Raw genomic sequence first — 25,905 nt, 5'->3', positions numbered from 1 at the left:
AAGGCTAATGTGAGGGGTGGCCTCAGTGTCACCCCATCAGCGGCCTAGCTGCCTGAAAAGACAAAGTAGTCCTGGCAGCAATCTTGGGGCAGCCCCGCAGTGCCTTGCGCAAGTCCTCCACAGCCCCACTGCACTTGCGCCTCCAGCCTTTCCCACTCTCCTAACCCTAACCCTAACCCTAACCCTAACCCTAAGGCTAAGGCTAATGGGAGGGGTGGCCCCAGTGTCACCCCATCAGCGGCCTAGCTGCCTGAAAAGACAAAGTAGTCCTGGCAGCAATCTTGGGGCAGCCCCGCAGTGCCTTGCGCAAGTCCTCCACAGCCCCACTGCACCTGCGCCTCCAGCCTTTCCCACTCTCCTAACCCTAACCCTAACCCTAACCCTAACCCTAACCCTAAGGCTAATGTGAGGGGTGGCCCCAGTGTCACCCCATCAGCGGCCTAGCTGCCTGAAAAGACAAAGTAGTCCTGGCAGCAATCTTGGGGCAGCCCCGCAGTGCCTTGCGCAAGTCCTCCACAGCCCCACTGCACCTGTGCCTCCAGCCTTTCCCACTCTCCTAACCCTAACCCTAAGGCTAAGGCTAAGGCTAAGGCTAATGGGAGGGGTGGCCTCAGTGTCACCCCATCAGCGGCCTAGCTGCCTGAAAAGACAAAGTAGTCCTGGCAGCAATCTTGGGGCAGCCCCGCAGTGCCTTGCGCAAGTCCTCCACAGCCCCACTGCACCTGCGCCTCCAGCCTTTCCCACTCTCCTAACCCTAACCCTAACCCTAAGGCTTAGGCTAAGGCTAAGGCTAAGGCTAATGGGAGGGGTGGCCTCAGTGTCACCCCATCAGCGGCCTAGCTGCCTGAAAAGACAAAGTAGTCCTGGCAGCAATCTTGGGGCAGCCCCGCAGTGCCTTGCGCAAGTCCTCCACAGCCCCACTGCACCTGCGCCTCCAGCCTTTCCCACTCTCCTAACCCTAACCCTAACCCTAAGGCTAAGGCTAAGGCTAATGTGAGGGGTGGCCTCAGTGTCACCCCATCAGCGGCCTAGCTGCCTGAAAAGACAAAGTAGTCCTGGCAGCAATCTTGGGGCAGCCCCGCAGTGCCTTGCGCAAGTCCTCCACAGCCCCACTGCACCTGGGCCTCCAGCCTTTCCCACTCTCCTAATCCTAACCCTAAGGCTAAGGCTAAGGCTAAGGCTAATGTGAGGGGTGGCCTCAGTGTCACCCCATCAGCGGCCTAGCTGCCTGAAAAGACAAAGTAGTCCTGGCAGCAATCTTGGGGCAGCCCCGCAGTGCCTTGCGCAAGTCCTCCACAGCCCCACTGCACCTGCGCCTCCAGCCTTTCCCACTCTCCTAACCCTAACCCTAAGCCTAACCCTAACCCTAAGGCTAATGTGAGGCGTGGCCTCAGTGTCACCCCATCAGCGGCCTAGCTGCCTGAAAAGACAAAGTAGTCCTGGCAGCAATCTTGGGGCAGCCCCGCAGTGCCTTGCGCAAGTCCTCCACAGCCCCACTGCACCTGCGCCTCCAGCCTTTCCCACTCTCCTAACCCTAACCCTAACCCTAACCCTAACCCTAACCCTAAGGCTAAGGCTAATGTGAGGGGTGGCCCCAGTGTCACCCCATCAGCGGCCTAGCTGCCTGAAAAGACAAAGTAGTCCTGGCAGCAATCTTGGGGCAGCCCCGCAGTGCCTTGCGCAAGTCCTCCACAGCCCCACTGCACCTGGGCCTCCAGCCTTTCCCACTCTCCTAACCCTAACCCTAACCCTAACCCTAACCCTAAGGCTAAGGCTAATGTGAGGGGTGGCCCCAGTGTCACCCCATCAGCGGCCTAGCTGCCTGAAAAGACAAAGTAGTCCTGGCAGCAATCTTGGGGCAGCCCCGCAGTGCCTTGCGCAAGTCCTCCACAGCCCCACTGCACCTGGGCCTCCAGCCTTTCCCACTCTCCTAATCCTAACGCTAAGGCTAAGGCTAAGGCTAAGGCTAATGTGAGGGGTGGCCTCAGTGTCACCCCATCAGTGGCCTAGCTGCCTGAAAAGACAAAGTAGTCCTGGCAGCAATCTTGGGGCAGCCCCGCAGTGCCTTGCGCAAGTCCTCCACAGCCCCACTGCACTTGCGCCTCCAGCCTTTCCCACTCTCCTAACCCTAACCCTAACCCTAACCCTAACCCTAACCCTAAGGCTAATGTGAGGGGTGGCCCCAGTGTCACCCCATCAGCGGCCTAGCTGCCTGAAAAGACAAAGTAGTCCTGGCAGCAATCTTGGGGCAGCCCCGCAGTGCCTTGCGCAAGTCCTCCACAGCCCCACTGCACCTGGGCCTCCAGCCTTTCCCACTCTCCTAATCCTAACCCTAAGGCTAAGGCTAAGGCTAAGGCTAATGTGAGGGGTGGCCTCAGTGTCACCCCATCAGTGGCCTAGCTGCCTGAAAAGACAAAGTAGTCCTGGCAGCAATCTTGGGGCAGCCCCGCAGTGCCTTGCGCAAGTCCTCCACAGCCCCACTGCACCTGCGCCTCCAGCCTTTCCCACTCTCCTAACCCTAACCCTAACCCTAACCCTAACCCTAACCCTAAGGCTAAGGCTAATGTGAGGGGTGGCCTCAGTGTCACCCCATCAGCGGCCTAGCTGCCTGAAAAGACAAAGTAGTCCTGGCAGCAATCTTGGGGCAGCCCCGCAGTGCCTTGCGCAAGTCCTCCACAGCCCCACTGCACCTGGGCCTCCAGCCTTTCCCACTCTCCTAACCCTAACCCTAACCCTAACCCTAACCCTAACCCTAAGGCTAAGGCTAAGGCTAATGGGAGGGGTGGCCTCAGTGTCACCCCATCAGCGGCCTAGCTGCCTGAAAAGACAAAGTAGTCCTGGCAGCAATCTTGGGGCAGCCCCGCAGTGCCTTGCGCAAGTCCTCCACAGCCCCACTGCACCTGGGCCTCCAGCCTTTCCCACTCTCCTAACCCTAACCCTAAGGCTAAGGCTAAGGCTAAGGCTAATGTGAGGGGTGGCCCCAGTGTCACCCCATCAGCGGCCTAGCTGCCTGAAAAGACAAAGTAGTCCTGGCAGCAATCTTGGGGCAGCCCCGCAGTGCCTTGCGCAAGTCCTCCACAGCCCCACTGCACCTGGGCCTCCAGCCTTTCCCACTCTCCTAACCCTAACCCTAACCCTAACCCTAAGGCTAAGGCTAAGGCTAATGTGAGGGGTGGCCCCAGTGTCACCCCATCAGCGGCCTAGCTGCCTGAAAAGACAAAGTAGTCCTGGCAGCAATCTTGGGGCAGCCCCGCAGTGCCTTGAGCAAGTCCTCCACAGCCCCACTGTACTTGGGCCTCCAGCCTTTCCCACTCTCCTAACCCTAACCCTAACCCTAACCCTAAGGCTAAGGCTAAGGCTAAGGCTAATGTGAGGGGTGGCCTCAGTGTCACCCCATCAGCGGCCTAGCTGCCTGAAAAGACAAAGTAGTCCTGGCAGCAATCTTGGGGCAGCCCCGCAGTGCCTTGCGCAAGTCCTCCACAGCCCCACTGCACCTGCGCCTCCAGCCTTTCCCACTCTCCTAACCCTAACCCTAACCCTAAGGCTAAGGCTAAGGCTAATGTGAGGGGTGGCCTCAGTGTCACCCCATCAGCGGCCTAGCTGCCTGAAAAGACAAAGTAGTCCTGGCAGCAATCTTGGGGCAGCCCCGCAGTGCCTTGCGCAAGTCCTCCACAGCCCCACTGCACCTGCGCCTCCAGCCTTTCCCACTCTCCTAACCCTAACCCTAACCCTAAGGCTAAGGCTAATGGGAGGGGTGGCCCCAGTGTCACCCCATCAGCGGCCTAGCTGCCTGAAAAGACAAAGTAGTCCTGGCAGCAATCTTGGGGCAGCCCCGCAGTGCCTTGCGCAAGTCCTCCACAGCCCCACTGCACCTGGGCCTCCAGCCTTTCCCACTCTCCTAACCCTAACCCTAAGGCTAAGGCTAAGGCTAATGTGAGGGGTGGCCTCAGTGTCACCCCATCAGCGGCCTAGCTGCCTGAAAAGACAAAGTAGTCCTGGCAGCAATCTTGGGGCAGCCCCGCAGTGCCTTGCGCAAGTCCTCCACAGCCCCACTGCACCTGGGCCTCCAGCCTTTCCCACTCTCCTAACCCTAACCCTAACCCTAACCCTAACCCTAAGGCTAAGGCTAATGTGAGGGGTGGCCCCAGTGTCACCCCATCAGCGGCCTAGCTGCCTGAAAAGACAAAGTAGTCCTGGCAGCAATCTTGGGGCAGCCCCGCAGTGCCTTGCGCAAGTCCTCCACAGCCCCACTGCACCTGGGCCTCCAGCCTTTCCCACTCTCCTAACCCTAACCCTAACCCTAACCCTAACCCTAAGGCTAATGTGAGGGGTGGCCCCAGTGTCACCCCATCAGCGGCCTAGCTGCCTGAAAAGACAAAGTAGTCCTGGCAGCAATCTTGGGGCAGCCCCGCAGTGCCTTGCGCAAGTCCTCCACAGCCCCACTGCACCTGCGCCTCCAGCCTTTCCCACTCTCCTAACCCTAACCCTAACCCTAAGGCTAAGGCTAAGGCTAATGGGAGGGGTGGCCCCAGTGTCACCCCATCAGCGGCCTAGCTGCCTGAAAAGACAAAGTAGTCCTGGCAGCAATCTTGGGGCAGCCCCGCAGTGCCTTGCGCAAGTCCTCCACAGCCCCACTGCACCTGGGCCTCCAGCCTTTCCCACTCTCCTAACCCTAACCCTAACCCTAACCCTAACCCTAACCCTAACCCTAACCCTAACCCTAACCCTAAGGCTAATGTGAGGGGTGGCCCCAGTGTCACCCCATCAGTGGCCTAGCTGCCTGAAAAGACAAAGTAGTCCTGGCAGCAATCTTGGGGCAGCCCGCAGTGCCTTGCGCAAGTCCTCCACAGCCCCACTGCACCTGCGCCTCCAGCCTTTCCCACTCTCCTAACCCTAACCCTAAGGCTAAGGCTAAGGCTAATGTGAGGGGTGGCCCCAGTGTCACCCCATCAGCGGCCTAGCTGCCTGAAAAGACAAAGTAGTCCTGGCAGCAATCTTGGGGCAGCCCCGCAGTGCCTTGCGCAAGTCCTCCACAGCCCCACTGCACCTGCGCCTCCAGCCTTTCCCACTCTCCTAACCCTAACCCTAACCCTAACCCTAACCCTAACCCTAAGGCTAATGTGAGGGGTGGCCTCAGTGTCACCCCATCAGCGGCCTAGCTGTCTGAAAAGACAAAGTAGTCCTGGCAGCAATCTTGGGGCAGCCCCGCAGTGCCTTGCGCAAGTCCTCCACAGCCCCACTGCACCTGCGCCTCCAGCCTTTCCCACTCTCCTAACCCTAACCCTAACCCTAAGCCTAACCCTAACCCTAAGGCTAATGTGAGGGGTGGCCCCAGTGTCACCCCATCAGCGGCCTAGCTGCCTGAAAAGACAAAGTAGTCCTGGCAGCAATCTTGGGGCAGCCCCGCAGTGCCTTGCGCAAGTCCTCCACAGCCCCACTGCACCTGGGCCTCCAGCCTTTCCCACTCTCCTAACCCTAACCCTAACCCTAACCCTAAGGCTAAGGCTAAGGCTAATGTGAGGGGTGGCCCCAGTGTCACCCCATCAGCGGCCTAGCTGCCTCAAAAGACAAAGTAGTCCTGGCAGCAATCTTGGGGCAGCCCCGCAGTGCCTTGCGCAAGTCCTCCACAGCCCCACTGCACCTGCGCCTCCAGCCTTTCCCACTCTCCTAACCCTAACCCTAACCCTAACCCTAACCCTAACCCTAAGGCTAATGTGAGGGGTGGCCCCAGTGTCACCCCATCAGCGGCCTAGCTGCCTGAAAAGACAAAGTAGTCCTGGCAGCAATCTTGGGGCAGCCCCGCAGTGCCTTGCGCAAGTCCTCCACAGCCCCACTGCACCTGGGCCTCCAGCCTTTCCCACTCTCCTAACCCTAACCCTAACCCTAACCCTAACCCTAAGGCTAATGTGAGGGGTGGCCCCAGTGTCACCCCATCAGTGGCCTAGCTGCCTGAAAAGACAAAGTAGTCCTGGCAGCAATCTTGGGGCAGCCCCGCAGTGCCTTGCGCAAGTCCTCCACAGCCCCACTGCACCTGCGCCTCCAGCCTTTCCCACTCTCCTAACCCTAACCCTAACCCTAACCCTAACCCTAAGGCTAAGGCTAATGTGAGGGGTGGCCTCAGTGTCACCCCATCAGCGGCCTAGCTGCCTGAAAAGACAAAGTAGTCCTGGCAGCAATCTTGGGGCAGCCCCGCAGTGCCTTGTGCAAGTCCTCCACAGCCCCACTGCACCTGCGCCTCCAGCCTTTCCCACTCTCCTAACCCTAACCCTAATCCTAACCCTAAGGCTAAGGCTAAGGCTAATGTGAGGGGTGGCCTCAGTGTCACCCCATCAGCGGCCTAGCTGCCTGAAAAGACAAAGTAGTCCTGGCAGCAATCTTGGGGCAGCCCCGCAGTGCCTTGCGCAAGTCCTCCACAGCCCCACTGCACCTGGGCCTCCAGCCTTTCCCACTCTCCTAACCCTAACCCTAACCCTAACCCTAAGGCTAAGGCTAACGTGAGGGGTGGCCCCAGTGTCACCCCATCAGCGGCCTAGCTGCCTGAAAAGACAAAGTAGTCCTGGCAGCAATCTTGGGGCAGCCCCGCAGTGCCTTGCGCAAGTCCTCCACAGCCCCACTGCACCTGGGCCTCCAGCCTTTCCCACTCTCCTAACCCTAACCCTAACCCTAACCCTAAGGCTAAGGCTAATGTGAGGGGTGGCCCCAGTGTCACCCCATCAGCGGCCTAGCTGCCTGAAAAGACAAAGTAGTCCTGGCAGCAATCTTGGGGCAGCCCCGCAGTGCCTTGCGCAAGTCCTCCACAGCCCCACTGCACCTGCGCCTCCAGCCTTTCCCACTCTCCTAACCCTAACCCTAACCCTAAGGCTAAGGCCAAGGCTAATGGGAGGGGTGGCCCCAGTGTCACCCCATCAGCGGCCTAGCTGCCTGAAAAGACAAAGTAGTCCTGGCAGCAATCTTGGGGCAGCCCCGCAGTGCCTTGTGCAAGTCCTCCACAGCCCCACTGCACCTGGGCCTCCAGCCTTTCCCACTCTCCTAACCCTAACCCTAAGGCTAAGGCTAAGGCTAAGGCTAATGTGAGGGGTGGCCCCAGTGTCACCCCATCAGCGGCCTAGCTGCCTGAAAAGACAAAGTAGTCCTGGCAGCAATCTTGGGGCAGCCCCGCAGTGCCTTGCGCAAGTCCTCCACAGCCCCACTGCACCTGCGCCTCCAGCCTTTCCCACTCTCCTAACCCTAACCCTAACCCTAAGGCTAAGGCTAAGGCTAATGGGAGGGGTGGCCCCAGTGTCACCCCATCAGCGGCCTAGCTGCCTGAAAAGACAAAGTAGTCCTGGCAGCAATCTTGGGGCAGCCCCGCAGTGCCTTGCGCAAGTCCTCCACAGCCCCACTGCACCTGCGCCTCCAGCCTTTCCCACTCTCCTAACCCTAACCCTAAGGCTAAGGCTAAGGCTAAGGCTAATGTGAGGGGTGGCCTCAGTGTCACCCCATCAGCGGCCTAGCTGCCTGAAAAGACAAAGTAGTCCTGGCAGCAATCTTGGGGCAGCCCCGCAGTGCCTTGCGCAAGTCCTCCACAGCCCCACTGCACCTGCGCCTCCAGCCTTTCCCACTCTCCTAACCCTAACCCTAACCCTAACCCTAAGGCTAAGGCTAACGTGAGGGGTGCCCCAGTGTCACCCCATCAGCGGCCTAGCTGCCTGAAAAGACAAAGTAGTCCTGGCAGCAATCTTGGGGCAGCCCCGCAGTGCCTTGCGCAAGTCCTCCACAGCCCCACTGCACCTGCGCCTCCAGCCTTTCCCACTCTCCTAACCCTAACCCTAACCCTAACCCTAACCCTAAGGCTAAGGCTAAGGCTAAGGCTAATGTGAGGGGTGGCCTCAGTGTCACCCCATCAGCGGCCTAGCTGCCTGAAAAGACAAAGTAGTCCTGGCAGCAATCTTGGGGCAGCCCCGCAGTGCCTTGCGCAAGTCCTCCACAGCCCCACTGCACCTGGGCCTCCAGCCTTTCCCACTCTCCTAACCCTAACCCTAACCCTAACCCTAACCCTAAGGCTAAGGCTAATGTGAGGGGTGGCCCCAGTGTCACCCCATCAGCGGCCTAGCTGCCTGAAAAGACAAAGTAGTCCTGGCAGCAATCTTGGGGCAGCCCCGCAGTGCCTTGCGCAAGTCCTCCACAGCCCCACTGCACCTGCGCCTCCAGCCTTTCCCACTCTCCTAACCCTAACCCTAACCCTAACCCTAACCCTAAGGCTAATGTGAGGGGTGGCCCCAGTGTCACCCCATCAGCGGCCTAGCTGCCTGAAAAGACAAAGTAGTCCTGGCAGCAATCTTGGGGCAGCCCCGCAGTGCCTTGCGCAAGTCCTCCACAGCCCCACTGCACCTGGGCCTCCAGCCTTTCCCACTCTCCTAACCCTAACCCTAAGGCTAAGGCTAAGGCTAAGGCTAATGTGAGGGGTGGCCCCAGTGTCACCCCATCAGCGGCCTAGCTGCCTGAAAAGACAAAGTAGTCCTGGCAGCAATCTTGGGGCAGCCCCGCAGTGCCTTGCGCAAGTCCTCCACAGCCCCACTGCACCTGCGCCTCCAGCCTTTCCCACTCTCCTAACCCTAACCCTAACCCTAACCCTAAGGCTAATGTGAGGGGTGGCCCCAGTGTCACCCCATCAGCGGCCTAGCTGCCTGAAAAGACAAAGTAGTCCTGGCAGCAATCTTGGGGCAGCCCCGCAGTGCCTTGCGCAAGTCCTCCACAGCCCCACTGCACCTGCGCCTCCAGCCTTTCCCACTCTCCTAACCCTAACCCTAACCCTAACCCTAACCCTAAGGCTAATGTGAGGGGTGGCCCCAGTGTCACCCCATCAGCGGCCTAGCTGCCTGAAAAGACAAAGTAGTCCTGGCAGCAATCTTGGGGCAGCCCCGCAGTGCCTTGCGCAAGTCCTCCACAGCCCCACTGCACCTGGGCCTCCAGCCTTTCCCACTCTCCTAACCCTAACCCTAACCCTAACCCTAAGGCTAAGGCTAAGGCTAATGTGAGGGGTGGCCTCAGTGTCACCCCATCAGCGGCCTAGCTGCCTGAAAAGACAAAGTAGTCCTGGCAGCAATCTTGGGGCAGCCCCGCAGTGCCTTGCGCAAGTCCTCCACAGCCCCACTGTACTTGGGCCTCCAGCCTTTCCCACTCTCCTAACCCTAACCCTAACCCTAACCCTAAGGCTAAGGCTAAGGCTAATGTGAGGGGTGGCCCCAGTGTCACCCCATCAGCGGCCTAGCTGCCTGAAAAGACAAAGTAGTCCTGGCAGCAATCTTGGGGCAGCCCCGCAGTGCCTTGCGCAAGTCCTCCACAGCCCCACTGCACCTGCGCCTCCAGCCTTTCCCACTCTCCTAACCCTAACCCTAACCCTAACCCTAACCCTAAGGCTAAGGCTAATGTGAGGGGTGGCCCCAGTGTCACCCCATCAGCGGCCTAGCTGCCTGAAAAGACAAAGTAGTCCTGGCAGCAATCTTGGGGCAGCCCCGCAGTGCCTTGAGCAAGTCCTCCACAGCCCCACTGTACTTGGGCCTCCAGCCTTTCCCACTCTCCTAACCCTAACCCTAACCCTAACCCTAACCCTAAGGCTAAGGCTAATGTGAGGGGTGGCCCCAGTGTCACCCCATCAGCGGCCTAGCTGCCTGAAAAGACAAAGTAGTCCTGGCAGCAATCTTGGGGCAGCCCCGCAGTGCCTTGCGCAAGTCCTCCACAGCCCCACTGCACCTGCGCCTCCAGCCTTTCCCACTCTCCTAACCCTAACCCTAACCCTAACCCTAACCCTAAGGCTAATGTGAGGGGTGGCCCCAGTGTCACCCCATCAGCGGCCTAGCTGCCTGAAAAGACAAAGTAGTCCTGGCAGCAATCTTGGGGCAGCCCCGCAGTGCCTTGCGCAAGTCCTCCACAGCCCCACTGCACCTGGGCCTCCAGCCTTTCCCACTCTCCTAACCCTAACCCTAACCCTAACCCTAACCCTAAGGCTAATGTGAGGGGTGGCCCCAGTGTCACCCCATCAGCGGCCTAGCTGCCTGAAAAGACAAAGTAGTCCTGGCAGCAATCTTGGGGCAGCCCCGCAGTGCCTTGCGCAAGTCCTCCACAGCCCCACTGCACCTGGGCCTCCAGCCTTTCCCACTCTCCTAACCCTAACCCTAACCCTAACCCTAAGGCTAAGGCTAAGGCTAATGTGAGGGGTGGCCTCAGTGTCACCCCATCAGCGGCCTAGCTGCCTGAAAAGACAAAGTAGTCCTGGCAGCAATCTTGGGGCAGCCCCGCAGTGCCTTGCGCAAGTCCTCCACAGCCCCACTGCACCTGGGCCTCCAGCCTTTCCCACTCTCCTAACCCTAACCCTAACCCTAACCCTAAGGCTAAGGCTAATGTGAGGGGTGGCCCCAGTGTCACCCCATCAGCGGCCTAGCTGCCTGAAAAGACAAAGTAGTCCTGGCAGCAATCTTGGGGCAGCCCCGCAGTGCCTTGCGCAAGTCCTCCACAGCCCCACTGCACCTGCGCCTCCAGCCTTTCCCACTCTCCTAACCCTAACCCTAACCCTAACCCTAAGGCTAAGGCTAAGGCTAATGTGAGGGGTGGCCTCAGTGTCACCCCATCAGCGGCCTAGCTGTCTGAAAAGACAAAGTAGTCCTGGCAGCAATCTTGGGGCAGCCCCGCAGTGCCTTGCGCAAGTCCTCCACAGCCCCACTGCACCTGGGCCTCCAGCCTTTCCCACTCTCCTAACCCTAACCCTAACCCTAACCCTAAGGCTAATGTGAGGGGTGGCCCCAGTGTCACCCCATCAGCGGCCTAGCTGCCTGAAAAGACAAAGTAGTCCTGGCAGCAATCTTGGGGCAGCCCCGCAGTGCCTTGCGCAAGTCCTCCACAGCCCCACTGCACCTGCGCCTCCAGCCTTTCCCACTCTCCTAACCCTAACCCTAACCCTAACCCTAACCCTAAGGCTAATGTGAGGGGTGGCCCCAGTGTCACCCCATCAGCGGCCTAGCTGCCTGAAAAGACAAAGTAGTCCTGGCAGCAATCTTGGGGCAGCCCCGCAGTGCCTTGCGCAAGTCCTCCACAGCCCCACTGCACCTGCGCCTCCAGCCTTTCCCACTCTCCTAACCCTAACCCTAACCCTAACCCTAAGGCTAAGGCTAAGGCTAATGTGAGGGGTGGCCTCAGTGTCACCCCATCAGCGGCCTAGCTGCCTGAAAAGACAAAGTAGTCCTGGCAGCAATCTTGGGGCAGCCCCGCAGTGCCTTGCGCAAGTCCTCCACAGCCCCACTGCACCTGGGCCTCCAGCCTTTCCCACTCTCCTAACCCTAACCCTAACCCTAACCCTAAGGCTAAGGCTAATGTGAGGGGTGGCCCCAGTGTCACCCCATCAGCGGCCTAGCTGCCTGAAAAGACAAAGTAGTCCTGGCAGCAATCTTGGGGCAGCCCCGCAGTGCCTTGAGCAAGTCCTCCACAGCCCCACTGTACTTGGGCCTCCAGCCTTTCCCACTCTCCTAACCCTAACCCTAACCCTAACCCTAACCCTAAGGCTAAGGCTAATGTGAGGGGTGGCCCCAGTGTCACCCCATCAGCGGCCTAGCTGCCTGAAAAGACAAAGTAGTCCTGGCAGCAATCTTGGGGCAGCCCCGCAGTGCCTTGCGCAAGTCCTCCACAGCCCCACTGCACCTGCGCCTCCAGCCTTTCCCACTCTCCTAACCCTAACCCTAACCCTAACCCTAAGGCTAATGTGAGGGGTGGCCCCAGTGTCACCCCATCAGCGGCCTAGCTGCCTGAAAAGACAAAGTAGTCCTGGCAGCAATCTTGGGGCAGCCCCGCAGTGCCTTGCGCAAGTCCTCCACAGCCCCACTGCACCTGGGCCTCCAGCCTTTCCCACTCTCCTAACCCTAACCCTAACCCTAACCCTAACCCTAAGGCTAATGTGAGGGGTGGCCCCAGTGTCACCCCATCAGCGGCCTAGCTGCCTGAAAAGACAAAGTAGTCCTGGCAGCAATCTTGGGGCAGCCCCGCAGTGCCTTGAGCAAGTCCTCCACAGCCCCACTGTACTTGGGCCTCCAGCCTTTCCCACTCTCCTAACCCTAACCCTAACCCTAACCCTAACCCTAAGGCTAAGGCTAATGTGAGGGGTGGCCCCAGTGTCACCCCATCAGCGGCCTAGCTGCCTGAAAAGACAAAGTAGTCCTGGCAGCAATCTTGGGGCAGCCCCGCAGTGCCTTGCGCAAGTCCTCCACAGCCCCACTGCACCTGCGCCTCCAGCCTTTCCCACTCTCCTAACCCTAACCCTAACCCTAACCCTAAGGCTAATGTGAGGGGTGGCCCCAGTGTCACCCCATCAGCGGCCTAGCTGCCTGAAAAGACAAAGTAGTCCTGGCAGCAATCTTGGGGCAGCCCCGCAGTGCCTTGCGCAAGTCCTCCACAGCCCCACTGCACCTGGGCCTCCAGCCTTTCCCACTCTCCTAACCCTAACCCTAACCCTAATCCTAAGGCTAAGGCTAAGGCTAATGTGAGGGGTGGCCTCAGTGTCACCCCATCAGCGGCCTAGCTGCCTGAAAAGACAAAGTAGTCCTGGCAGCAATCTTGGGGCAGCCCCGCAGTGCCTTGCGCAAGTCCTCCACAGCCCCACTGCACCTGGGCCTCCAGCCTTTCCCACTCTCCTAACCCTAACCCTAACCCTAACCCTAAGGCTAAGGCTAATGTGAGGGGTGGCCCCAGTGTCACCCCATCAGCGGCCTAGCTGCCTGAAAAGACAAAGTAGTCCTGGCAGCAATCTTGGGGCAGCCCCGCAGTGCCTTGCGCAAGTCCTCCACAGCCCCACTGCACCTGGGCCTCCAGCCTTTCCCACTCTCCTAACCCTAACCCTAACCCTAAGCCTAACCCTAACCCTAAGGCTAATGTGAGGGGTGGCCTCAGTGTCACCCCATCAGCGGCCTAGCTGTCTGAAAAGACAAAGTAGTCCTGGCAGCAATCTTGGGGCAGCCCCGCAGTGCCTTGCGCAAGTCCTCCACAGCCCCACTGCACCTGGGCCTCCAGCCTTTCCCACTCTCCTAACCCTAACCCTAAGGCTAAGGCTAAGGCTAATGGGAGGGGTGGCCCCAGTGTCACCCCATCAGCGGCCTAGCTGCCTGAAAAGACAAAGTAGTCCTGGCAGCAATCTTGGGGCAGCCCCGCAGTGCCTTGCGCAAGTCCTCCACAGCCCCACTGCACCTGGGCCTCCAGCCTTTCCCACTCTCCTAACCCTAACCCTAACCCTAAGGCTAAGGCTAAGGCTAAGGCTAATGTGAGGGGTGGCCCCAGTGTCACCCCATCAGCGGCCTAGCTGCCTGAAAAGACAAAGTAGTCCTGGCAGCAATCTTGGGGCAGCCCCGCAGTGCCTTGCGCAAGTCCTCCACAGCCCCACTGCACCTGCGCCTCCAGCCTTTCCCACTCTCCTAACCCTAACCCTAACCCTAACCCTAACCCTAAGGCTAAGGCTAATGTGAGGGGTGGCCCCAGTGTCACCCCATCAGCGGCCTAGCTGCCTGAAAAGACAAAGTAGTCCTGGCAGCAATCTTGGGGCAGCCCCGCAGTGCCTTGAGCAAGTCCTCCACAGCCCCACTGTACTTGGGCCTCCAGCCTTTCCCACTCTCCTAACCCTAACCCTAACCCTAACCCTAACCCTAAGGCTAAGGCTAATGTGCGGGGTGGCCCCAGTGTCACCCCATCAGCGGCCTAGCTGCCTGAAAAGACAAAGTAGTCCTGGCAGCAATCTTGGGGCAGCCCCGCAGTGCCTTGCGCAAGTCCTCCACAGCCCCACTGCACCTGCGCCTCCAGCCTTTCCCACTCTCCTAACCCTAACCCTAACCCTAACCCTAAGGCTAATGTGAGGGGTGGCCCCAGTGTCACCCCATCAGCGGCCTAGCTGCCTGAAAAGACAAAGTAGTCCTGGCAGCAATCTTGGGGCAGCCCCGCAGTGCCTTGCGCAAGTCCTCCACAGCCCCACTGCACCTGCGCCTCCAGCCTTTCCCACTCTCCTAACCCTAACCCTAACCCTAACCCTAACCCTAAGGCTAATGTGAGGGGTGGCCCCAGTGTCACCCCATCAGCGGCCTAGCTGCCTGAAAAGACAAAGTAGTCCTGGCAGCAATCTTGGGGCAGCCCCGCAGTGCCTTGCGCAAGTCCTCCACAGCCCCACTGCACCTGGGCCTCCAGCCTTTCCCACTCTCCTAACCCTAACCCTAACCCTAACCCTAAGGCTAAGGCTAAGGCTAATGTGAGGGGTGGCCTCAGTGTCACCCCATCAGCGGCCTAGCTGCCTGAAAAGACAAAGTAGTCCTGGCAGCAATCTTGGGGCAGCCCCGCAGTGCCTTGCGCAAGTCCTCCACAGCCCCACTGCACCTGGGCCTCCAGCCTTTCCCACTCTCCTAACCCTAACCCTAACCCTAAGGCTAAGGCTAAGGCTAATGTGAGGGGTGGCCCCAGTGTCACCCCATCAGCGGCCTAGCTGCCTGAAAAGACAAAGTAGTCCTGGCAGCAATCTTGGGGCAGCCCCGCAGTGCCTTGCGCAAGTCCTCCACAGCCCCACTGCACCTGGGCCTCCAGCCTTTCCCACTCTCCTAACCCTAACCCTAACCCTAAGCCTAACCCTAACCCTAAGGCTAATGGGAGGGGTGGCCTCAGTGTCACCCCATCAGCGGCCTAGCTGTCTGAAAAGACAAAGTAGTCCTGGCAGCAATCTTGGGGCAGCCCCGCAGTGCCTTGCGCAAGTCCTCCACAGCCCCACTGCACCTGGGCCTCCAGCCTTTCCCACTCTCCTAACCCTAACCCTAAGGCTAAGGCTAAGGCTAATGGGAGGGGTGGCCCCAGTGTCACCCCATCAGCGGCCTAGCTGCCTGAAAAGACAAAGTAGTCCTGGCAGCAATCTTGGGGCAGCCCCGCAGTGCCTTGCGCAAGTCCTCCACAGCCCCACTGCACCTGCGCCTCCAGCCTTTCCCACTCTCCTAACCCTAACCCTAACCCTAACCCTAAGGCTAAGGCTAAGGCTAATGTGAGGGGTGGCCTCAGTGTCACCCCATCAGCGGCCTAGCTGCCTGAAAAGACAAAGTAGTCCTGGCAGCAATCTTGGGGCAGCCCCGCAGTGCCTTGCGCAAGTCCTCCACAGCCCCACTGCACCTGCGCCTCCAGCCTTTCCCACTCTCCTAACCCTAACCCTAACCCTAAGGCTAAGGCTAAGGCTAATGTGAGGGGTGGCCCCAGTGTCACCCCATCAGCGGCCTAGCTGCCTGAAAAGACAAAGTAGTCCTGGCAGCAATCTTGGGGCAGCCCCGCAGTGCCTTGCGCAAGTCCTCCACAGCCCCACTGCACCTGCGCCTCCAGCCTTTCCCACTCTCCTAACCCTAACCCTAACCCTAACCCTAACCCTAAGGCTAAGGCTAATGTGAGGGGTGGCCCCAGTGTCACCCCATCAGCGGCCTAGCTGCCTGAAAAGACAAAGTAGTCCTGGCAGCAATCTTGGGGCAGCCCCGCAGTGCCTTGAGCAAGTCCTCCACAGCCCCACTGTACTTGGGCCTCCAGCCTTTCCCACTCTCCTAACCCTAACCCTAACCCTAACCCTAACCCTAAGGCTAAGGCTAATGTGAGGGGTGGCCCCAGTGTCACCCCATCAGCGGCCTAGCTGCCTGAAAAGACAAAGTAGTCCTGGCAGCAATCTTGGGGCAGCCCCGCAGTGCCTTGCGCAAGTCCTCCACAGCCCCACTGCACCTGCGCCTCCAGCCTTTCCCACTCTCCTAACCCTAACCCTAACCCTAACCCTAAGGCTAATGTGAGGGGTGGCCCCAGTGTCACCCCATCAGCGGCCTAGCTGCCTGAAAAGACAAAGTAGTCCTGGCAGCAATCTTGGGGCAGCCCCGCAGTGCCTTGCGCAAGTCCTCCACAGCCCCACTGCACCTGGGCCTCCAGCCTTTCCCACTCTCCTAACCCTAACCCTAACCCTAACCCTAACCCTAAGGCTAATGTGAGGGGTGGCCCCAGTGTCACCCCATCAGCGGCCTAGCTGCCTGAAAAGACAAAGTAGTCCTGGCAGCAATCTTGGGGCAGCCCCGCAGTGCCTTGAGCAAGTCCTCCACAGCCCCACTGCACCTGGGCCTCCAGCCTTTCCCACTCTCCTAACCCTAACCCTAACCCTAATCCTAAGGCTAAGGCTAAGGCTAATGTGAGGGGTGGCCTCAGTGTCACCCCATCAGCGGCCTAGCTGCCTGAAAAGACAAAGTAGTCCTGGCAGCAATCTTGGGGCAGCCCCGCAGTGCCTTGCGCAAGTCCTCCACAGCCCCACTGCACCTGGGCCTCCAGCCTTTCCCACTCTCCTAACCCTAACCCTAACCCTAACCCTAAGGCTAAGGCTAATGTGAGGGGTGGCCCCAGTGTCACCCCATCAGCGGCCTAGCTGCCTGAAAAGACAAAGTAGTCCTGGCAGCAATCTTGGGGCAGCCCCGCAGTGCCTTGCGCAAGTCCTCCACAGCCCCACTGCACCTGGGCCTCCAGCCTTTCCCACTCTCCTAACCCTAACCCTAACCCTAACCCTAACCCTAAGGCTAAGGCTAATGTGAGGGGTGGCCTCAGTGTCACCCCATCAGCGGCCTAGCTGCCTGAAAAGACAAAGTAGTCCTGGCAGCAATCTTGGGGCAGCCCCGCAGTGCCTTGCGCAAGTCCTCCACAGCCCCACTGCACCTGGGCCTCCAGCCTTTCCCACTCTCCTAACCCTAACCCTAAGGCTAAGGCTAAGGCTAATGGGAGGGGTGGCCCCAGTGTCACCCCATCAGCGGCCTAGCTGCCTGAAAAGACAAAGTAGTCCTGGCAGCAATCTTGGGGCAGCCCCGCAGTGCCTTGCGCAAGTCCTCCACAGCCCCACTGCACCTGGGCCTCCAGCCTTTCCCACTCTCCTAACCCTAACCCTAACCCTAAGGCTAAGGCTAAGGCTAAGGCTAATGTGAGGGGTGGCCCCAGTGTCACCCCATCAGCGGCCTAGCTGCCTGAAAAGACAAAGTAGTCCTGGCAGCAATCTTGGGGCAGCCCCGCAGTGCCTTGCGCAAGTCCTCCACAGCCCCACTGCACCTGCGCCTCCAGCCTTTCCCACTCTCCTAACCCTAACCCTAACCCTAACCCTAACCCTAACCCTAAGGCTAATGTGAGGGGTGGCCCCAGTGTCACCCCATCAGCGGCCTAGCTGCCTGAAAAGACAAAGTAGTCCTGGCAGCAATCTTGGGGCAGCCCCGCAGTGCCTTGAGCAAGTCCTCCACAGCCCCACTGTACTTGGGCCTCCAGCCTTTCCCACTCTCCTAACCCTAACCCTAACCCTAACCCTAACCCTAACCCTAAGGCTAAGGCTAATGTGAGGGGTGGCCCCAGTGTCACCCCATCAGCGGCCTAGCTGCCTGAAAAGACAAAGTAGTCCTGGCAGCAATCTTGGGGCAGCCCCGCAGTGCCTTGCGCAAGTCCTCCACAGCCCCACTGCACCTGCGCCTCCAGCCTTTCCCACTCTCCTAACCCTAACCCTAACCCTAACCCTAAGGCTAATGTGAGGGGTGGCCCCAGTGTCACCCCATCAGCGGCCTAGCTGCCTGAAAAGACAAAGTAGTCCTGGCAGCAATCTTGGGGCAGCCCCGCAGTGCCTTGCGCAAGTCCTCCACAGCCCCACTGCACCTGGGCCTCCAGCCTTTCCCACTCTCCTAACCCTAACCCTAACCCTAACCCTAACCCTAAGGCTAATGTGAGGGGTGGCCCCAGTGTCACCCCATCAGCGGCCTAGCTGCCTGAAAAGACAAAGTAGTCCTGGCAGCAATCTTGGGGCAGCCCCGCAGTGCCTTGCGCAAGTCCTCCACAGCCCCACTGCACCTGCGCCTCCAGCCTTTCCCACTCTCCTAACCCTAACCCTAACCCTAACCCTAAGGCTAAGGCTAAGGCTAATGTGAGGGGTGGCCTCAGTGTCACCCCATCAGCGGCCTAGCTGCCTGAAAAGACAAAGTAGTCCTGGCAGCAATCTTGGGGCAGCCCCGCAGTGCCTTGCGCAAGTCCTCCACAGCCCCACTGCACCTGCGCCTCCAGCCTTTCCCACTCTCCTAACCCTAACCCTAACCCTAACCCTAAGGCTAAGGCTAATGTGAGGGGTGGCCCCAGTGTCACCCCATCAGCGGCCTAGCTGCCTGAAAAGACAAAGTAGTCCTGGCAGCAATCTTGGGGCAGCCCCGCAGTGCCTTGCGCAAGTCCTCCACAGCCCCACTGCACCTGGGCCTCCAGCCTTTCCCACTCTCCTAACCCTAACCCTAACCCTAAGCCTAACCCTAACCCTAAGGCTAATGGGAGGGGTGGCCTCAGTGTCACCCCATCAGCGGCCTAGCTGTCTGAAAAGACAAAGTAGTCCTGGCAGCAATCTTGGGGCAGCCCCGCAGTGCCTTGCGCAAGTCCTCCACAGCCCCACTGCACCTGGGCCTCCAGCCTTTCCCACTCTCCTAACCCTAACCCTAAGGCTAAGGCTAAGGCTAATGGGAGGGGTGGCCCCAGTGTCACCCCATCAGCGGCCTAGCTGCCTGAAAAGACAAAGTAGTCCTGGCAGCAATCTTGGGGCAGCCCCGCAGTGCCTTGCGCAAGTCCTCCACAGCCCCACTGCACCTGCGCCTCCAGCCTTTCCCACTCTCCTAACCCTAACCCTAACCCTAACCCTAAGCCTAACCCTAACCCTAAGGCTAATGTGAGGGGTGGCCTCAGTGTCACCCCATCAGCGGCCTAGCTGCCTGAAAAGACAAAGTAGTCCTGGCAGCAATCTTGGGGCAGCCCCGCAGTGCCTTGCGCAAGTCCTCCACAGCCCCACTGCACCTGGGCCTCCAGCCTTTCCCACTCTCCTAACCCTAACCCTAACCCTAAGCCTAACCCTAACCCTAAGGCTAATGTGAGGGGTGGCCTCAGTGTCACCCCATCAGCGGCCTAGCTGCCTGAAAAGACAAAGTAGTCCTGGCAGCAATCTTGGGGCAGCCCCGCAGTGCCTTGCGCAAGTCCTCCACAGCCCCACTGCACCTGCGCCTCCAGCCTTTCCCACTCTCCTAACCCTAACCCTAACCCTAAGCCTAACCCTAACCCTAAGGCTAATGTGAGGGGTGGCCCCAGTGTCACCCCATCAGCGGCCTAGCTGCCTGAAAAGACAAAGTAGTCCTGGCAGCAATCTTGGGGCAGCCCCGCAGTGCCTTGCGCAAGTCCTCCACAGCCCCACTGCACCTGGGCCTCCAGCCTTTCCCACTCTCCTAACCCTAACCCTAATCCTAAGGCTAAGGCTAAGGCTAAGGCTAATGTGAGGGGTGGCCTCAGTGTCACCCCATCAGCGGCCTAGCTGCCTGAAAAGACAAAGTAGTCCTGGCAGCAATCTTGGGGCAGCCCCGCAGTGCCTTGCGCAAGTCCTCCACAGCCCCACTGCACCTGCGCCTCCAGCCTTTCCCACTCTCCTAACCCTAACCCTAACCCTAACCCTAACCCTAACCCTAAGGCTAATGTGAGGGGTGGCCCCAGTGTCACCCCATCAGCGGCCTAGCTGCCTGAAAAGACAAAGTAGTCCTGGCAGCAATCTTGGGGCAGCCCCGCAGTGCCTTGCGCAAGTCCTCCACAGCCCCACTGCACCTGGGCCTCCAGCCTTTCCCACTCTCCTAACCCTAACCCTAACCCTAACCCTAACCCTAAGGCTAATGTGAGGGGTGGCCCCAGTGTCACCCCATCAGTGGCCTAGCTGCCTGAAAAGACAAAGTAGTCCTGGCAGCAATCTTGGGGCAGCCCCGCAGTGCCTTGTGCAAGTCCTCCACAGCCCCACTGCACCTGGGCCTCCAGCCTTTCCCACTCTCCTAACCCTAACCCTAACCCTAACCCTAACCCTAAGGCTAAGGCTAATGGGAGGGGTGGCCTCAGTGTCACCCCATCAGCGGCCTAGCTGCCTGAAAAGACAAAGTAGTCCTGGCAGCAATCTTGGGGCAGCCCCGCAGTGCCTTGTGCAAGTCCTCCACAGCCCCACTGCACCTGCGCCTCCAGCCTTTCCCACTCTCCTAACCCTAACCCTAATCCTAACCCTAAGGCTAAGGCTAAGGCTAATGTGAGGGGTGGCCCCAGTGTCACCCCATCAGCGGCCTAGCTGCCTGAAAAGACAAAGTAGTCCTGGCAGCAATCTTGGGGCAGCCCCGCAGTGCCTTGAGCAAGTCCTCCACAGCCCCACTGCACCTGGGCCTCCAGCCTTTCCCACTCTCCTAACCCTAACCCTAACCCTAACCCTAAGGCTAAGGCTAACGTGAGGGGTGGCCCCAGTGTCACCCCATCAGCGGCCTAGCTGCCTGAAAAGACAAAGTAGTCCTGGCAGCAATCTTGGGGCAGCCCCGCAGTGCCTTGCGCAAGTCCTCCACAGCCCCACTGCACCTGGGCCTCCAGCCTTTCCCACTCTCCTAACCCTAACCCTAACCCTAACCCTAAGGCTAAGGCTAATGTGAGGGGTGGCCCCAGTGTCACCCCATCAGCGGCCTAGCTGCCTGAAAAGACAAAGTAGTCCTGGCAGCAATCTTGGGGCAGCCCCGCAGTGCCTTGCGCAAGTCCTCCACAGCCCCACTGCACCTGGGCCTCCAGCCTTTCCCACTCTCCTAACCCTAACCCTAACCCTAAGGCTAAGGCTAAGGCTAATGGGAGGGGTGGCCCCAGTGTCACCCCATCAGCGGCCTAGCTGCCTGAAAAGACAAAGTAGTCCTGGCAGCAATCTTGGGGCAGCCCCGCAGTGCCTTGCGCAAGTCCTCCACAGCCCCACTGCACCTGGGCCTCCAGCCTTTCCCACTCTCCTAACCCTAACCCTAAGGCTAAGGCTAAGGCTAAGGCTAATGTGAGGGGTGGCCTCAGTGTCACCCCATCAGCGGCCTAGCTGCCTGAAAAGACAAAGTAGTCCTGGCAGCAATCTTGGGGCAGCCCCGCAGTGCCTTGCGCAAGTCCTCCACAGCCCCACTGCACCTGCGCCTCCAGCCTTTCCCACTCTCCTAACCCTAACCCTAACCCTAACCCTAAGGCTAAGGCTAACGTGAGGGGTGCCCCAGTGTCACCCCATCAGCGGCCTAGCTGCCTGAAAAGACAAAGTAGTCCTGGCAGCAATCTTGGGGCAGCCCCGCAGTGCCTTGCGCAAGTCCTCCACAGCCCCACTGCACCTGCGCCTCCAGCCTTTCCCACTCTCCTAACCCTAACCCTAACCCTAAGCCTAACCCTAACCCTAAGGCTAAGGCTAAGGCTAATGTGAGGGGTGGCCTCAGTGTCACCCCATCAGCGGCCTAGCTGCCTGAAAAGACAAAGTAGTCCTGGCAGCAATCTTGGGGCAGCCCCGCAGTGCCTTGCGCAAGTCCTCCACAGCCCCACTGCACCTGGGCCTCCAGCCTTTCCCACTCTCCTAACCCTAACCCTAACCCTAACCCTAAGGCTAAGGCTAAGGCTAATGTGAGGGGTGGCCCCAGTGTCACCCCATCAGCGGCCTAGCTGCCTGAAAAGACAAAGTAGTCCTGGCAGCAATCTTGGGGCAGCCCCGCAGTGCCTTGCGCAAGTCCTCCACAGCCCCACTGCACCTGCGCCTCCAGCCTTTCCCACTCTCCTAACCCTAACCCTAACCCTAACCCTAAGGCTAAGGCTAATGTGAGGGGTGGCCCCAGTGTCACCCCATCAGCGGCCTAGCTGCCTGAAAAGACAAAGTAGTCCTGGCAGCAATCTTGGGGCAGCCCCGCAGTGCCTTGCGCAAGTCCTCCACAGCCCCACTGCACCTGGGCCTCCAGCCTTTCCCACTCTCCTAACCCTAACCCTAAGGCTAAGGCTAAGGCTAAGGCTAATGTGAGGGGTGGCCCCAGTGTCACCCCATCAGCGGCCTAGCTGCCTGAAAAGACAAAGTAGTCCTGGCAGCAATCTTGGGGCAGCCCCGCAGTGCCTTGCGCAAGTCCTCCACAGCCCCACTGCACCTGGGCCTCCAGCCTTTCCCACTCTCCTAACCCTAACCCTAACCCTAACCCTAAGGCTAATGTGAGGGGTGGCCCCAGTGTCACCCCATCAGCGGCCTAGCTGCCTGAAAAGACAAAGTAGTCCTGGCAGCAATCTTGGGGCAGCCCCGCAGTGCCTTGCGCAAGTCCTCCACAGCCCCACTGCACCTGCGCCTCCAGCCTTTCCCACTCTCCTAACCCTAACCCTAACCCTAACCCTAACCCTAAGGCTAATGTGAGGGGTGGCCCCAGTGTCACCCCATCAGCGGCCTAGCTGCCTGAAAAGACAAAGTAGTCCTGGCAGCAATCTTGGGGCAGCCCCGCAGTGCCTTGCGCAAGTCCTCCACAGCCCCACTGCACCTGGGCCTCCAGCCTTTCCCACTCTCCTAACCCTAACCCTAACCCTAACCCTAAGGCTAAGGCTAAGGCTAATGTGAGGGGTGGCCTCAGTGTCACCCCATCAGCGGCCTAGCTGCCTGAAAAGACAAAGTAGTCCTGGCAGCAATCTTGGGGCAGCCCCGCAGTGCCTTGCGCAAGTCCTCCACAGCCCCACTGCACCTGCGCCTCCAGCCTTTCCCACTCTCCTAACCCTAACCCTAAGGCTAAGGCTAAGGCTAAGGCTAATGTGAGGGGTGGCCCCAGTGTCACCCCATCAGCGGCCTAGCTGCCTGAAAAGACAAAGTAGTCCTGGCAGCAATCTTGGGGCAGCCCCGCAGTGCCTTGCGCAAGTCCTCCACAGCCCCACTGCACCTGCGCCTCCAGCCTTTCCCACTCTCCTAACCCTAACCCTAACCCTAACCCTAACCCTAACCCTAAGGCTAAGGCTAATGTGAGGGGTGGCCCCAGTGTCACCCCATCAGCGGCCTAGCTGCCTGAAAAGACAAAGTAGTCCTGGCAGCAATCTTGGGGCAGCCCCGCAGTGCCTTGAGCAAGTCCTCCACAGCCCCACTGTACTTGGGCCTCCAGCCTTTCCCACTCTCCTAACCCTAACCCTAACCCTAACCCTAACCCTAAGGCTAAGGCTAATGTGAGGGGTGGCCCCAGTGTCACCCCATCAGCGGCCTAGCTGCCTGAAAAGACAAAGTAGTCCTGGCAGCAATCTTGGGGCAGCCCCGCAGTGCCTTGCGCAAGTCCTCCACAGCCCCACTGCACCTGCGCCTCCAGCCTTTCCCACTCTCCTAACCCTAACCCTAACCCTAACCCTAAGGCTAAGGCTAATGTGAGGGGTGGCCCCAGTGTCACCCCATCAGCGGCCTAGCTGCCTGAAAAGACAAAGTAGTCCTGGCAGCAATCTTGGGGCAGCCCCGCAGTGCCTTGCGCAAGTCCTCCACAGCCCCACTGCACCTGGGCCTCCAGCCTTTCCCACTCTCCTAACCCTAACCCTAAGGCTAAGGCTAAGGCTAAGGCTAATGTGAGGGGTGGCCCCAGTGTCACCCCATCAGCGGCCTAGCTGCCTGAAAAGACAAAGTAGTCCTGGCAGCAATCTTGGGGCAGCCCTGCAGTGCCTTGCGCAAGTCCTCCACAGCCCCACTGCACCTGCGCCTCCAGCCTTTCCCACTCTCCTAACCCTAACCCTAAGGCTAAGGCTAAGGCTAAGGCTAATGTGAGGGGTGGCCCCAGTGTCACCCCATCAGCGGCCTAGCTGCCTGAAAAGACAAAGTAGTCCTGGCAGCAATCTTGGGGCAGCCCCGCAGTGCCTTGCGCAAGTCCTCCACAGCCCCACTGCACCTGCGCCTCCAGCCTTTCCCACTCTCCTAACCCTAACCCTAACCCTAACCCTAACCCTAAGGCTAAGGCTAAGGCTAATGTGAGGGGTGGCCCCAGTGTCACCCCATCAGCGGCCTAGCTGCCTGAAAAGACAAAGTAGTCCTGGCAGCAATCTTGGGGCAGCCCCGCAGTGCCTTGAGCAAGTCCTCCACAGCCCCACTGTACTTGGGCCTCCAGCCTTTCCCACTCTCCTAACCCTAACCCTAACCCTAACCCTAACCCTAAGGCTAAGGCTAATGTGAGGGGTGGCCCCAGTGTCACCCCATCAGCGGCCTAGCTGCCTGAAAAGACAAAGTAGTCCTGGCAGCAATCTTGGGGCAGCCCCGCAGTGCCTTGCGCAAGTCCTCCACAGCCCCACTGCACCTGCGCCTCCAGCCTTTCCCACTCTCCTAACCCTAACCCTAACCCTAAGGCTAAGGCTAAGGCTAATGTGAGGGGTGGCCCCAGTGTCACCCCATCAGCGGCCTAGCTGCCTGAAAAGACAAAGTAGTCCTGGCAGCAATCTTGGGGCAGCCCCGCAGTGCCTTGAGCAAGTCCTCCACAGCCCCACTGCACCTGGGCCTCCAGCCTTTCCCACTCTCCTAACCCTAACCCTAAGGCTAAGGCTAAGGCGAATGTGAGGGGTGGCCCCAGTGTCACCCCATCAGCGGCCTAGCTGCCTGAAAAGACAAAGTAGTCCTGGCAGCAATCTTGGGGCAGCCCTGCAGTGCCTTGCGCAAGTCCTCCACAGCCCCACTGCACCTGGGCCTCCAGCCTTTCCCACTCTCCTAACCCTAACCCTAACCCTAAGGCTAAGGCTAAGGCTAATGTGAGGGGTGGCCCCAGTGTCACCCCATCAGCGGCCTAGCTGCCTGAAAAGACAAAGTAGTCCTGGCAGCAATCTTGGGGCAGCCCCGCAGTGCCTTGCGCAAGTCCTCCACAGCCCCACTGCACCTGCGCCTCCAGCCTTTCCCACTCTCCTAACCCTAACCCTAACCCTAACCCTAAGGCTAAGGCTAAGGCTAATGTGAGGGGTGGCCTCAGTGTCACCCCATCAGCGGCCTAGCTGCCTGAAAAGACAAAGTAGTCCTGGCAGCAATCTTGGGGCAGCCCCGCAGTGCCTTGCGCAAGTCCTCCACAGCCCCACTGCACCTGTGCCTCCAGCCTTTCCCACTCTCCTAACCCTAACCCTAAGGCTAAGGCTAAGGCTAAGGCTAATGGGAGGGGTGGCCTCAGTGTCACCCCATCAGCGGCCTAGCTGCCTGAAAAGACAAAGTAGTCCTGGCAGCAATCTTGGGGCAGCCCCGCAGTGCCTTGCGCAAGTCCTCCACAGCCCCACTGCACCTGCGCCTCCAGCCTTTCCCACTCTCCTAACCCTAACCCTAACCCTAACCCTAAGGCTAAGGCTAAGGCTAATGTGAGGGGTGGCCTCAGTGTCACCCCATCAGCGGCCTAGCTGCCTGAAAAGACAAAGTAGTCCTGGCAGCAATCTTGGGGCAGCCCCGCAGTGCCTTGCGCAAGTCCTCCACAGCCCCACTGCACCTGTGCCTCCAGCCTTTCCCACTCTCCTAACCCTAACCCTAAGGCTAAGGCTAAGGCTAAGGCTAATGGGAGGGGTGGCCTCAGTGTCACCCCATCAGCGGCCTAGCTGCCTGAAAAGACAAAGTAGTCCTGGCAGCAATCTTGGGGCAGCCCCGCAGTGCCTTGCGCAAGTCCTCCACAGCCCCACTGCACCTGGGCCTCCAGCCTTTCCCACTCTCCTAACCCTAACCCTAACCCTAACCCTAAGGCTAAGGCTAAGGCTAATGTGAGGGGTGGCCCCAGTGTCACCCCATCAGCGGCCTAGCTGCCTGAAAAGACAAAGTAGTCCTGGCAGCAATCTTGGGGCAGCCCCGCAGTGCCTTGCGCAAGTCCTCCACAGCCCCACTGCACCTGCGCCTCCAGCCTTTCCCACTCTCCTAACCCTAACCCTAACCCTAACCCTAAGGCTAAGGCTAATGTGAGGGGTGGCCTCAGTGTCACCCCATCAGCGGCCTAGCTGCCTGAAAAGACAAAGTAGTCCTGGCAGCAATCTTGGGGCAGCCCCGCAGTGCCTTGCGCAAGTCCTCCACAGCCCCACTGCACCTGGGCCTCCAGCCTTTCCCACTCTCCTAACCCTAACCCT

The sequence above is a fragment of the Struthio camelus genome, chromosome 7, assembly GCF_040807025.1.
Source record: "Struthio camelus isolate bStrCam1 chromosome 7, bStrCam1.hap1, whole genome shotgun sequence".
NCBI lineage: Eukaryota > Metazoa > Chordata > Aves > Struthioniformes > Struthionidae > Struthio > Struthio camelus.
The sequence above is the reverse complement of the archived record's forward strand: the minus strand, read 5'-3'. Positions refer to the sequence as shown.